This window comes from Odocoileus virginianus, chromosome 32, assembly GCF_023699985.2.
Source record: "Odocoileus virginianus isolate 20LAN1187 ecotype Illinois chromosome 32, Ovbor_1.2, whole genome shotgun sequence".
In the NCBI taxonomy this organism is placed as follows: Eukaryota; Metazoa; Chordata; class Mammalia; order Artiodactyla; family Cervidae; genus Odocoileus; species Odocoileus virginianus.
Genome location: NC_069705.1, coordinates 36,197,633 through 36,209,578, shown reverse-complemented (window position 1 = coordinate 36,209,578; position 11,946 = coordinate 36,197,633). Strand labels below are relative to the sequence as shown.

Sequence of the window (11,946 nt, the reverse complement as noted above, 5' to 3'; positions counted from 1 at the left end):
TACTGATATCAGCAGAACGTGAGGAAGTGAACTGGTGAGCTTATCCAGATCACATATGAAAACCACCTTTCCATAACATAGCTTTTGAGGCATTTGTGGTTGGCTTGTTGTTGATTTAATTAATATTTATGGGAGTATAGTTGCTCTACAATATTGTGTTAATTTCTGCTGTGCAGCAAAGTGAATCAGTCATATGTATACATATATCCTCTCCTTGGGGGAGGTTTATGGTTGTTTCAACAAATACTTCTAAGGTATCTTGACATTAGCAGTCATCATAGCAGTGGGGCGATGCGGATAGATGCATAGCCCCCTAATTCCACGTTTTCCTAAAGGGAGGCATTGCACTCCCTCTCTCCCAAGGGGGAGGGTTAAAGTGAACAGTTAAGGTCTTCCTTTCCACCCAAGTGTCCGTGGGCTACCTTGAGAGGAGCACAGGCTGCCACGCCTCACCGATCAAGAGGTTATCGGCCTGGAGAAATATATAAATGTGTGTGCTTGCTGCTCCTTCCTCGTGGTCACTGTGCTGATCTCTCGAGAGCTGCAAGTCATGAGGACGTCCCTCTTTCTCTTTGCTGTCTTCTTCTTTCTGGCCCCAGGTAAAACGAGCACTTTGGCAGGGAAGGTTATCGGAGGTGGAGGCCCAGAGAGAGGATCTGTCTCAGTGAGCTCCCGGGCACAGTCAGCTCTAGAATGCTGTGAGCCCCCTCAGCCCAGGAGCCCTGCAGAGGGGACCAGAGGCTATTTTCCTCTAATGTCTCTGCTGCAAATCCTTTGCATTTGTTGTTGTCTAGGATGGGCTGTCACAGGTTTGAAGACATCGCGATATGCCAGAAAAGATACCTTTTGGTCCTCCCCAGTCTTACACTCACTAACAAAAACTTGGAAAAAAAATTAAAAGCAAGGTTAGCCATTGATGGATCCCTTAAAAAATAGTTGTGATAGAGATTAAGACCGGGAGGGAAGAGAGACAGAGGAAGGAAGAAATGGATGAGAAAAGAGGGTGGAGCTTGGAGACACTGTGTATCACGCTGGTCATGGTGTTAGCACTTAAAACAGGAAAGCTTAAACTGCCGTTCCTTAATCACAGGCTGTGGTGCTGGATGCTGAGACGAAGCTGTCATGTAATGAAATGCATTTCTCTCTCCAGTGCCAGACCTTTAAAGGAGACTCCGTCTTACCTCTAATTTAGTGATATTTATAGCAACCTTCTTTGGTTTGGAAGTGAAGTCGCTCAGTCATGTCCGACTTTTTGCAACCCCGTGGACTGTAGCCCACCAGGCTCCTCTGTCCATGGGATTTTCCAAGCAAGAATACTGGAGTGGGCTGCCATTTCCTTCTCCAGAGGATCTTCCTGACCCAGGGATCGAACCCAGGTCTCCCGCATTGCAGGCAGACACTTTAACCTCTGAGCCACCAGGGAAGCCCAAATACATGTTACATGTTACATACATGTTACATAATTCAATACATGAATACATGTTACATGTATTTCACAGCTGTAGAGGTTAAGCTTTAAATAGGCTGAGAAGCTCCTCAAAGTCCTGCAGAGAAGCATGAGGGAAGCCAGGACGTGAAACCGGGTCTGTCTCGTCCCAGTAAGGGGAAAGATTCTTTCCTAATCAGAACCCCAGGACCTCCAAGGGCTCCATTTGGATCCCACCCAAAATTATAGTCCAAGGCTAGGCTCGTCCCACACCCCAAAGAGCTGATCGAAGCGCTTTCTAGAACCGATAGTGAGTCCGAGTTTGTGCCAAATACCAGTGATGTTCCTGACATGATGCTCAGAAGTCTCATAGCAGCTGTGCATGCCTCTCTGTCTGCTCTGGAGTCACCCTGTGTGAGCAGATTCTGGGACAAGTGCACATGTGGGGATCTAGCACCTAAACTGCTCCTTCCACTGGCTTTGGTGGACATGCTGGAAACTGACCAAGGCACCCTTTCTAGATCAGTCATACTCAGTGAACACAAGATGATATGCTGCAAAGTTATCTGACCTAACTGAATGAAACTTATCTATCAATGAGCCATGTGTGCACACATAGGCAGGCACGGGGTTATGTCACCATCTAGATGGTGTCTGTGATGATCCTGAAGAAGCCCTGTAGGCACGAGGGTACGTGCTCATTCCAGAGGCCTTCTCTTTCTGGGCCATCACTGTGAACTGGACCTGATACAAGGACTCTTGTCAGAGTGAGGTCCAGCGCCCCTGGCCTGAGACAGCCCTCTACTGTTAGGATGGCACAAGGAGTGTAGTTTCCTGGGGTGGGAGCCAGCGTTCACTGAGCTTTGAAATACTGGGGTATTTAAACTTATAAACTTACACGCTGATGCTCATATGATTAGCACACATGCTAACACTAATCCATCTGGTTTTAATTTTATAGGTATGTGAATTAGGTGCCTTTATAAGTTGACATGAATTGCAATTTGTATACATCTGACACTTTCGTTACATATACCCAAATTGTGCAACTCTAAAATGTTGATACTGCTAAGATGTGTCGCCAGGGGAATTCCCTGGCAGGCCAGTGGTTAAGACTCTGTGCTTCCATTGCAGGGTCACAGGTTTGATCCCTGGTTGGGGAACTAAGATCTCGCATGGGATGGCATGGCCAAAAAAATAAAAAATAAGCAAAACAAAATGTTAAAAAAAAAGAAAAGATGCACTGCCTGTCTTTAAGTTGAAACTGGCTAGTCCAGTGATTGCTCTTCATCAAGTACTAAGGCCAGAACTGGCCTCCAGTGCAGAGCAGCAGAAGGAAAGTCTGGGAGAACCACTCCCAACACAGTCCATCTTCCTGGTCTTGAACATTTTTGATGGAATGTGGCGAGAAAATGAGACTGAACCTCTTAAAGCAATCTCTCAACTTCTATCCACTACAGTAAACGTTTTGCTTTCTATGCATTTACTTCTTTTCACTCCAGTTCTGGGACATCTCTGCAGCCTCAGGTCTTGCTCCACCCTCACCAGATAGCATTTCGAGAGTGTGCTGGGGAAGCTTACCAACACAGGTGTTTATAAGAACAAGTTGATGGTATCCCAACAGATTTTGATAAAAGAACATTAGCTTCTGTTTCCCAAAGTTCGCTCCCCCACTCAACCCAACCTAATCCGACATACTGGACGACAGATCTGTCCTTCCTGGCCTTTCACCCTGTGTGACAAAATGACAGGAAAGTCAGATGGGAAACACTCCCCCACTGCCATCTTACTTACTGAGATGAGGCATTATAACAACTCATAAAGAAATCTTCACTGGTTAATTAAATGACTGTACCTGGTAACTAGGCATCTGTGAGAGAAGAATTAATCCAGGTGGCTCTTTCTTCCTTGTGTAGCCAGGAGTGGATTTTTTGACGAGAAGTGCTACAAGCTTAAAGGGAAATGCATGGAGTCTTGTCAGAAAAATGAAGAACTTGTAGGTCTCTGCCAGAAGTCTCTGAAATGCTGTTTGGCACTCCAGCCGTGTAGGATAAATAAGGAAGGCAGTTAAGATCCCAGAGCAACACGGATGACCCAGCTCCCTCTTGCTTTTACTCTGGCCTCCAGTAAGAAGACACTTTAATAAAAATAAATGACTGTCTTTGATCCCTTTGTCAAGTGCTTCACTTAGAAGGGGAATATGAGTAGCTAACCTTGATGGTTCCCGACTCTTGGTTTAATTTTCTGTAGTTTTTTGATAAGGGGCTTGTCCCTAAGCCACCTGATATTTCTTTTTAGAAGGGGACTAGATGTTATTGTAATCAACAAACCTCTAGTTCGCTCTCAGGCCATCGTCAACCTCTATCAACCTACTGAGATAGATAGATGACAGATAGATGATGGGTAGTTAGAGAAATGAACACATATCTAGATGGATAATTATATTAATGATATATGAATAGACAATCTATTTATCAAGGACTACCCTGTGTTACTCACCTGTCTAAATTTATCATCTTGACTCCTTGCCGTTAATTGTAATTGGAGACAGTTCCTATGGACTTATTCCTTATCTATAAGTCTAGAATCAAATTTGCTGATGGGCACAGAGATTGTCAATATCTCTATAATTGCTAGAAGCTCCAATGACCAGGATTCTGGTCTCACGTTGACTTTCTACTATTTTCCTAAGAACTGGCTAACCGCCAGATCACCTTCTGACTCTAGACTCTCATGTTACCTAGTTCAGTCCTTACCTAGGTAATATGAGAGCTAAGGACTCATGACAGGTAAGGACTCCCTGTCATGTTCCCTAGGCTTAAGATCCAACATGGGTTCCCTGCTGGGCCAGAAATCTTGCCTTAACCTCCCTTTTAATTCCTCAAGGTCAATGTGCTTAATCCTGTTGGAACCAATGTCCCTTTTAATGACATCTTTCTGTTTCGAGACAATTGTGGAGTCACACATGACTGTAAACACATAACACAGGAACATCTTCAGCAGGCAGGGCTACACAAAAAGTTCTTAGACTTGCTAAAAACCCAAAAGAAAATAAAATTTTCTTTCCATAAAAAGAAAATATGTGCGACCTCACAAAATTTGCTCTGCAAAATATCCTGTTAAGAGTTTGAAAAGATGAACCGTGGACTGGAGATAAGTATCTGAAAACCACATATCCATACAAATAACTAATATCAAGAATATACCAAGGACTCTCAAAACTCATTAGTAAAAACAAACAAAAAGCAACCCAATTAGAAAATAAACACGTGACAGATATTTTACTGACAGATGTTAAATATCATTAACATTTAGAGAGTTGCAAATTAAAATCACAATGAACCATCAATATACTCTTACCAGAATGGCAAAAAAAAAAAAAAAAATTTGGTGACCACTATTTCTAGACAATCCTGGTTAGAATGTGGACAAGCTAGATCACTCTTATGTTGTTGATAGAAATGTGGAATGCTGCAGGCATTCTGGAAAAGTTTGGTATCCTCTTTAAAAACTTACACTTCTAGCGCCCAAAGGATGTAGCAGTTGTACCCTAGGACATTTATCTCAGACTATGAGAACTTGTGTGAGGTTTTATGTTAATCCGACTGGGAGTTGGGCTGAGTTTACTCTTTATTGCAGCTGTAGGTGTCAGAAGCTTCAGCTTCCTCTGACATCCTTGTTTTTGTCTTCCCTGGTATTTTTGGGTTCCCTGGAAACAACTCCTTTTTATTTATGTTTTATTTAATTTTTTATTTTATACTGCAATATAGCTGATTGGAGGAGGGCATGGCAACCCACTCCAGTAAGAGACTCCCTGGTAGCTCAGTGGTAAAGAATCTGCCTGCAATGTCAGAGACCCGGGTTGGATCCCTGAGTCAGGAAGATCCCCTGGAGTAGGGCATAGTAACCCACTCTGGTATTCTTGCCTGGAGAATCCCATGGACAGAGGAGCCTGACTGGCTACAGTTCCATAGGGTTGCAAAGAATCAGACATGACTGAAGCAACTTAGCACTCACAGCTGATTAACAATGCTGTGATAGTTTCAAGTGAACAGCGAAGGGATTCAGCCAAACCTCTTCGTGACCCTGTGGACTGTAGCCCTCCAGGCTCCTCTATCCATGGGATGTTCCAGGCAAGAATACTGGAATGAGTTGCCATGTCCTCTTCCAAGGGATCTTCCTAACCCAGGAATTGAACCCATGTCTCTTGCTTTGGTAGGCAGATTCTTTACCACTGAGCCACATGGGAAGCCCATAGATGTATCCATTCTTCCCCATCTCCCCTCCCATCCAAGCTGCCACATGATGTCGAGCAGAATCCCCTGTTCTATACAGGTCCTTTTTTGTCATCCATTTTAAATGAAGCAGTGTGTGCATGTCCACCACAAACTTCCCCTGGCAACCATAAGTTCATTCTCTAAGTCTGTGAGTCTGTTTCTCTTTTGTACATAAGTTCATTTGTATCATGTCTTTTTAGATTCTGCATCTAAGGGATGTCATATGATGTTTCTACTTCCCTGTCTGACTCACTCCACTCACACAAGTCCTCTTTAAATAGTTCGTATATGCAGCTTTTGCATCTGTGACCTGTTGTTCCTAAACCGGAGCCCCGTGGATATGGAGAAGGGAAGCAGTTTATAATCTTACAATTAAAGCCCAGTCCTCTCCTGCCCTGTGTCTCTGCAGCGCCACCTTCACAAGTATTTCTCAGCCTATCCCCTCCCTGCCACCACTGAGGTGAGACAGGAAGGCTGGTGGGGCGAGGGTTGGGGGCAAGCCCCCTTCTTCAGGATGGGTCGTGGCTCTAGTAATGCTCTTCCCGGGGAGTGAGCTCTTGTAGAGAATTCTCTGGATATATTTCACACAATTACTCTTCCTTCTTCCTGCCAGAGTCAGTGGGGCTGTGTTTTTGGTTTTTCCACTGGGATAACTTGGTGGGTTTCCTGGAGTTAAAACCCAGGAGGAGGGGACTGGATCTTGGCCTGGGACATTCAGGACTTTCCACCTCTCCTGCTCGTCAGACTCTCGTGGTTTGTCAGACCTTGAATTTAGGCTGTCTTTTCCCTGAGGCTCATCATCAAAGATCACTAGGCCTAAGCTGTTGACTGGAGAAGGAAATGGCAACCCGCTCCAGTATTCTTGCCTAGAGAATCCCGTGGACAGAGGAGCCTGGTGGGCTGCTGTCCATGGGGGTCACACAGTCAGAGGCGACTAAAGCGACTTAGCATGTATGCAAGCTGTTGACGGTCAGGCAGAGTCCATGGATTACACCCATGGACGCTCCATTTTGTCTGCTGTGCTGCAGTCCCAGGCTATTCCTACCCGCCCACCTCGCCTCCACAGAGGTCAGGCCCAAAGCAGGGTCGCAGACTCTCCCTGCCCAGTCCTGCACACCACACCACACCCCCCCACATTTAGCCTCCGCAGGCACATGCTGCGTCAGCATTTTTGTCTCCTGATCACTTTCACCTGCTCCTTGGAGATGCCCGTTGTCCTCATCCCACAGGTTTTCTGTCCCTGAAATGTGCTGAGCTCTCTCCCGCCTTCACCCATTCTTCTCTTTCACATTATGTGCTTATCGATCTCCGTATGTTTGTTTCAGAGCGATCCTGGGAATGACACACTGCGTCCCCATTTGCCTCAGCTATAATGTCAACAAGAAGCCCCAGGCTGCAATTTACCTGGAGCAATTTAATGCCAGTTGAACTGAAACAGAACTGCAAGTCCTTTCATCTGAATCAAAGAATATCTTAGAGATCATCTAGATCCAATTCTTGTTTCAGATGGGGAAACAAGTGGAGGCACAAACAACTCCTCATTGAGGATCTTTTCCGTACAGTTTTTCACCCCCTCCCCATCCTGAGCGCTGTCTCCAGGCCACTAGAGTTGTCCCTAGCACCTGCCTCCATGCTGCGTGAGTGCTTACCAGTAAATGCTGCTTTTTAAAATTCTTTTGGCCGTGATGCATTGCATGTGAGATCTTAGTTCCTGGACCAGGGATCAGACCTGCATCTCCTGCATTGAAAGCATAGAGTTTTAATGACTAGACCACCAAAGTAAGTCCCAATAAATGCTATTTTTGATAAGCATGAACAGTCTACAGCATTGCTCTGTCGTAAACAGAGCTGCTCCTCTCTTGCCCTGTGGTGACTCCTGCAGACTCAATTCTGTGTCTCTCCAGCGACCAAGGGACCATGAGGATCCTTGTCTGCTCTTAACCACTGTTCTTCTGCTCTCCCAGGGTTCTCCAAGTAAAAAAGGACTCTCATCTAGAAACCCAGGGAACTGCAGAGGACAGGGGGTGAAGAAAAAGCTTGACTAAAAAAAAACATCCTGCAGGGGCCGCAATCTTCTTCCATTAATCTTTAATCTCAGCCTGATTGAGACCAGGAGTAATCTGCAGTGAAAGACTGGGCTGGTGTACCCCTCCCGGCAGCGAGCTCCATGACTCAGAAACCCTGGGACTTTAGATGTCACTGGGGGATTCACTAACCGTCCTGACTGCATTGCAGGACAGTTGCAGTTATTCACTTGGGATTTTGTGGAAAGAGATGCCTGCCCCTCCCCTTCCCATCGATGGCCCCCATCTGCTCCTGAAAACCTTTGATCTGCACAGAAAGGGACCCCACTCAGACTCCTAAAATTTTCATATCAAATCTGAGGGTTAGGATGAAGAGAAGTGCTATGATTTCGGTAGGCAGAACAGAAACATAAACAGCAGCTGCTGCTGGACTCTGCTGAGGAAGTTTCTAAGTTACACTGAGACGCTGGCAATCTCCTGACCCCTGTGGTAATTTGTGTACCCAGAGGCAAACTGTTAGCTTCGGCAGGGACTCTAACTCCTGCCTCCTAAAGGCTGAGCCAAACACTCCATAGCACAATGAGGGCAAGTCAGGTCCTCCGAGTCTCAGGTCCAGCTGTGCTGGGATGACACCGATTGATCAGAGAAACTCCTTGATCCTCTCCAAGCCACTTGGTGGATTTCCAAAGCTCCAAAGTTTACCCAACCTTGTTCCCATCTAGAGTGAGTTCCTGCATTAATTCACATGGGTTATTTCTTTATCCTGGAGGATTCATGTTTAGCTTAACTCTTCCTTCCTTGTTCTTTCTTTCTGGGCTGTTTCCCACCGATATCTCTTTGAAGTCCTGCTGTCAGCATATTCTAGGCCTGTCAAAGTATGATGGTAATTAATTTATCAAAAACCAGCTTCCCTTTGATCTGTGATCACAAGAAGAAGAACCAGTTGTGACAGAAACTTGGGCCTGGGGTCCCTTCAGGACCAGGGGATATTCACGTCGAGCTGGTCATCATTGCCTGCATTTGGCTACTGAGGGCTGGGGCAGGGTGACCACTAGAGTCTGAGCCTGAGAAAGGCCCCAGGACGCGGGCGATGTTGGGGGAGAGTGGGGGAGTGGAGTCCAGACTGCCATGACCACCCGTCCACATCTCTGCTGCTCCTCCTCTCAGTGACTCTGGCTCTTACATACGTGCAGCCCCTTGAAATGCCCATGAAGCAGGAAAGTGGGTACATAGGAGGATGATCAGTTATATAAGAAAGACCTAGTATCACTTGGTCTACCTGGAAATGAATTCACTGGGTTCCTGCCAAAGGCAGGAGGCACCTGGCTGCAAAGCTGCCTTAAGCAAAGTTCTGGAGGGAGGCTCAATCCACCATCCACCTCCCCACCGGTGCTTCCAGGGCTCTCCTGGCTCCGCTGTGAGATGCGACCAGCTTGTCATGTGAGAGCTGACTGTTCAGCCTCAGAGCACACACCAAGTGAGGAAACCGCCTCTCTGGCTCTCGGTCAAGGGTCACAGGATCAAGATTCCACCTCCTTCTCCCCAATCCTATCTCCTCTACTCACTCCAGTCCAGTCTCTCCAGGCATGTGCCCAGCAGGTCACTGTGAAGCACACGTGTGTACCTGTCCTGGGTGTGCAATCGTGAGCATGAACGCAACATCCTCCTCCCACTCAGGGAACCTGGAATTCAACTGAGAAGACCAAATTACTTAAACACACACACACACTACAATTTGGGATACAGATTGGAGAAGGATATGGCTACCCACTCCAGTATTCTTGCCTGGAGAATTCCATGGACAGAGAAGCCTGGTGGGCTAGAGTTCATGAGGTCACAAAGAGGACACAACTGCGTGACCAACACTTATGAAAGAATTTTTTTTAAATTACATCAGGAAGACAATAGTTCTGGGGCATTGAGCCACATGAGGAGGAGCAGGCAGAGTTCCCTGCCATTCACACTGAGGTGGAGAGCAGAAGGTTCAGAGAGGTTATTCGTGGCAAAAGGAGGAAAGTGTTCCAGGCAGAGGGAAGGCTGTGGGTCGGGGCGGGGGGCCCTGAGACAGACAGGGGCTGGTGTGCAGGAGCCCGCAGAGTCCAGGGGTCTCTGGATATGGGGGAGCGAGGGCCGCTGGGGAACAGCTGGAGTCTGAAGAGAAGGCCCAGGCTCTAAGCAGCCAGCTCTGCGGGCCAAGCTAACAGGCTTGACTGGATTTAATTTAAAAAAAAATTAATAGCAAACTTTTGCAGGGATTTTAAAAAGAAGTGTGACATGAACCAATTAACTTAAAAATAAATAAATAAATGAAGCCATGCTGGAAGCAAATCAGATGGTGAAGTGGATCAGCGAGGAAGGTGGAGGGGGTGGGGTTGCCGGGGAGGCCGCCATCTTGGTTCTGTGTCAGCGCCGCTCCCCGGCGTCCTCCAGTCAGCGTCACTTTCCGCGCCAAAGCTGTTGCCAGAGCCTTGGCTCTTGGTCCTCGGGTACAGTTAATCACACTGCCTTATTCTGTTATTTAGTGGGAAGTGACCTTGACGCAGGCAGGATATGCGGCTACGGGACTGCTCGCTGCCGGAGGAACTGTAAGAAACAAGAGTTCAAAGTTGGAAAATGCCCCAACACCTATCCGTGCTGTTTGAAAAAGTGGAATGGCAACTCACAGAATCCTTCGAAGGACAGAAAGCCGAAGGGAGCCTGGCACCTAGAAATGGCCGCCAGCCAGACCTCTGAGCCTGCCTTCTCCGGGCCGTCCCGCTGGGCCGTCCCCAGCGGAACAGGTCTGGTTGACTGAGGGCCGGCCGAGGGCGCTCACGCGTGCAGAGCCGAGGCAGGAGCAGTGAGCGCGGGGCCTCTGCCGACGGCGGGGCAGCAGTGCAGGTTACATGAACGCCTCAGTACTTCAGAAGATGAGCCAGAAGCAGGTCCAGTCCGCCACAAGCCAGCGTGAACACCATTTTATTCTTTTGCCTGAATCATACTGAATGACCTTGTAACGTTGGGTTTCTTTTCTGATCAGCAGTTCTGCTCAATAGTTATACGTCTTTTATTAATTAAAATGGAATAAATCAATACCGAGTGCAATTTGTCTGGCATACCCTGCAATTCAAAACACAGACCTCCATGGAGACAAACCAGAGATGCTCTGTGAGAAAGGTTGACCCTAGTGGATGTATGTGGAGGTTCCATCGGGCAAATGGCAGCAGAGAGTGATTCTGCCCCGGACTGGGTGGACGCTCCCGGCCGCCTTAGCCTGAAAAGTGAGAGGTGTGATAAAATAGTGGACCTGGGTTTCCCGGCCGCCTTAGCCTGAAAAGTGAGAGGTGTGATAAAATACTGGACCTGGGTTTCCTGCCCAGACTGCACTTGAGTGAGTAGTCCAGCTAATAAATGAAGGAGTAATAGAGAATATCACTATTTTGCAAACACCCAGGGAAAGAGTGAGCTGCTAACGAATGTCAACAGCCACTAAAGTGAGAACAACAATCCCGCATTTGGTGTCTCCTAATAGAGGAACTCAATGCCACCTGTGAACTGTGAGGCTGATTGTCCCCTTTCTCCCCAAAATGAAAAATGACCCTTCCTGTTAGTGTCACCCAGCGTCAACACGGACTCAGTCTTGTTTTTCCTCGATAAGCTTCCCTTCCTGGGTTGTTTCCAAAACACTCACCATGTTTTATCACATCGTGGGAAAATACTTCAAAATATATAACTCAGAAAAGAACTATTTTTTTTTTTTAATGTGACCAGAGGGCTCTTACCATACCTGGAAAATTCAGTGCCAACTCCTTAACACTGTTTAAGAGCCAACCAGAGTTCTAATGGTGCTGGTCTGCTTCAGTCAGAGTTGTTTTCTTATAGGCAAAGCAAAGGTGTAAAAATAAGTTGCCCATATACAGTAAAACTTGCATTGATTTTGAAGATACATTCTGAGGACAAGACAGCAGTACTGTGACAGCTTTATTTATGTCATTTTAACGAACAGCAGTGCTTTAGCCATCAGCACTTGAAACTGGTGATTTTCCCTTAATGCCGTTTTTCTTGCCTCTCTCCTCTTCCTGCTCCTTCTCTCTTCCCCTGACATATCTTATTCACCAAACCTACCCAAAGCATTCAGGCATACTATTTACTTCCTGAGAAAATGGCTCAATATTTGTTCCGCTAGCAGTGGGAAAATAATGCATCTACCTGTGTGCTTCTGTGAGTAGGAAGTTACTGC

At 46.6% G+C, this 11,946-nt stretch overlaps 1 long non-coding RNA gene across 1 annotated transcript; it reads right to left on the bottom strand.

Annotated features, from left to right (window-relative positions):
* Positions 1 to 9,588: 9,588 nt before the first annotated feature.
* Positions 9,589 to 10,537, bottom strand: LOC139032622 (uncharacterized). The gene is made up of 2 exons (XR_011485190.1): positions 10,391 to 10,537; positions 9,589 to 10,310 (listed from the first exon to the last, which is right to left on the bottom strand). It is a non-coding gene; the product is annotated as an uncharacterized lncRNA (long non-coding RNA).
* Positions 10,538 to 11,946: the final 1,409 nt, after the last annotated feature.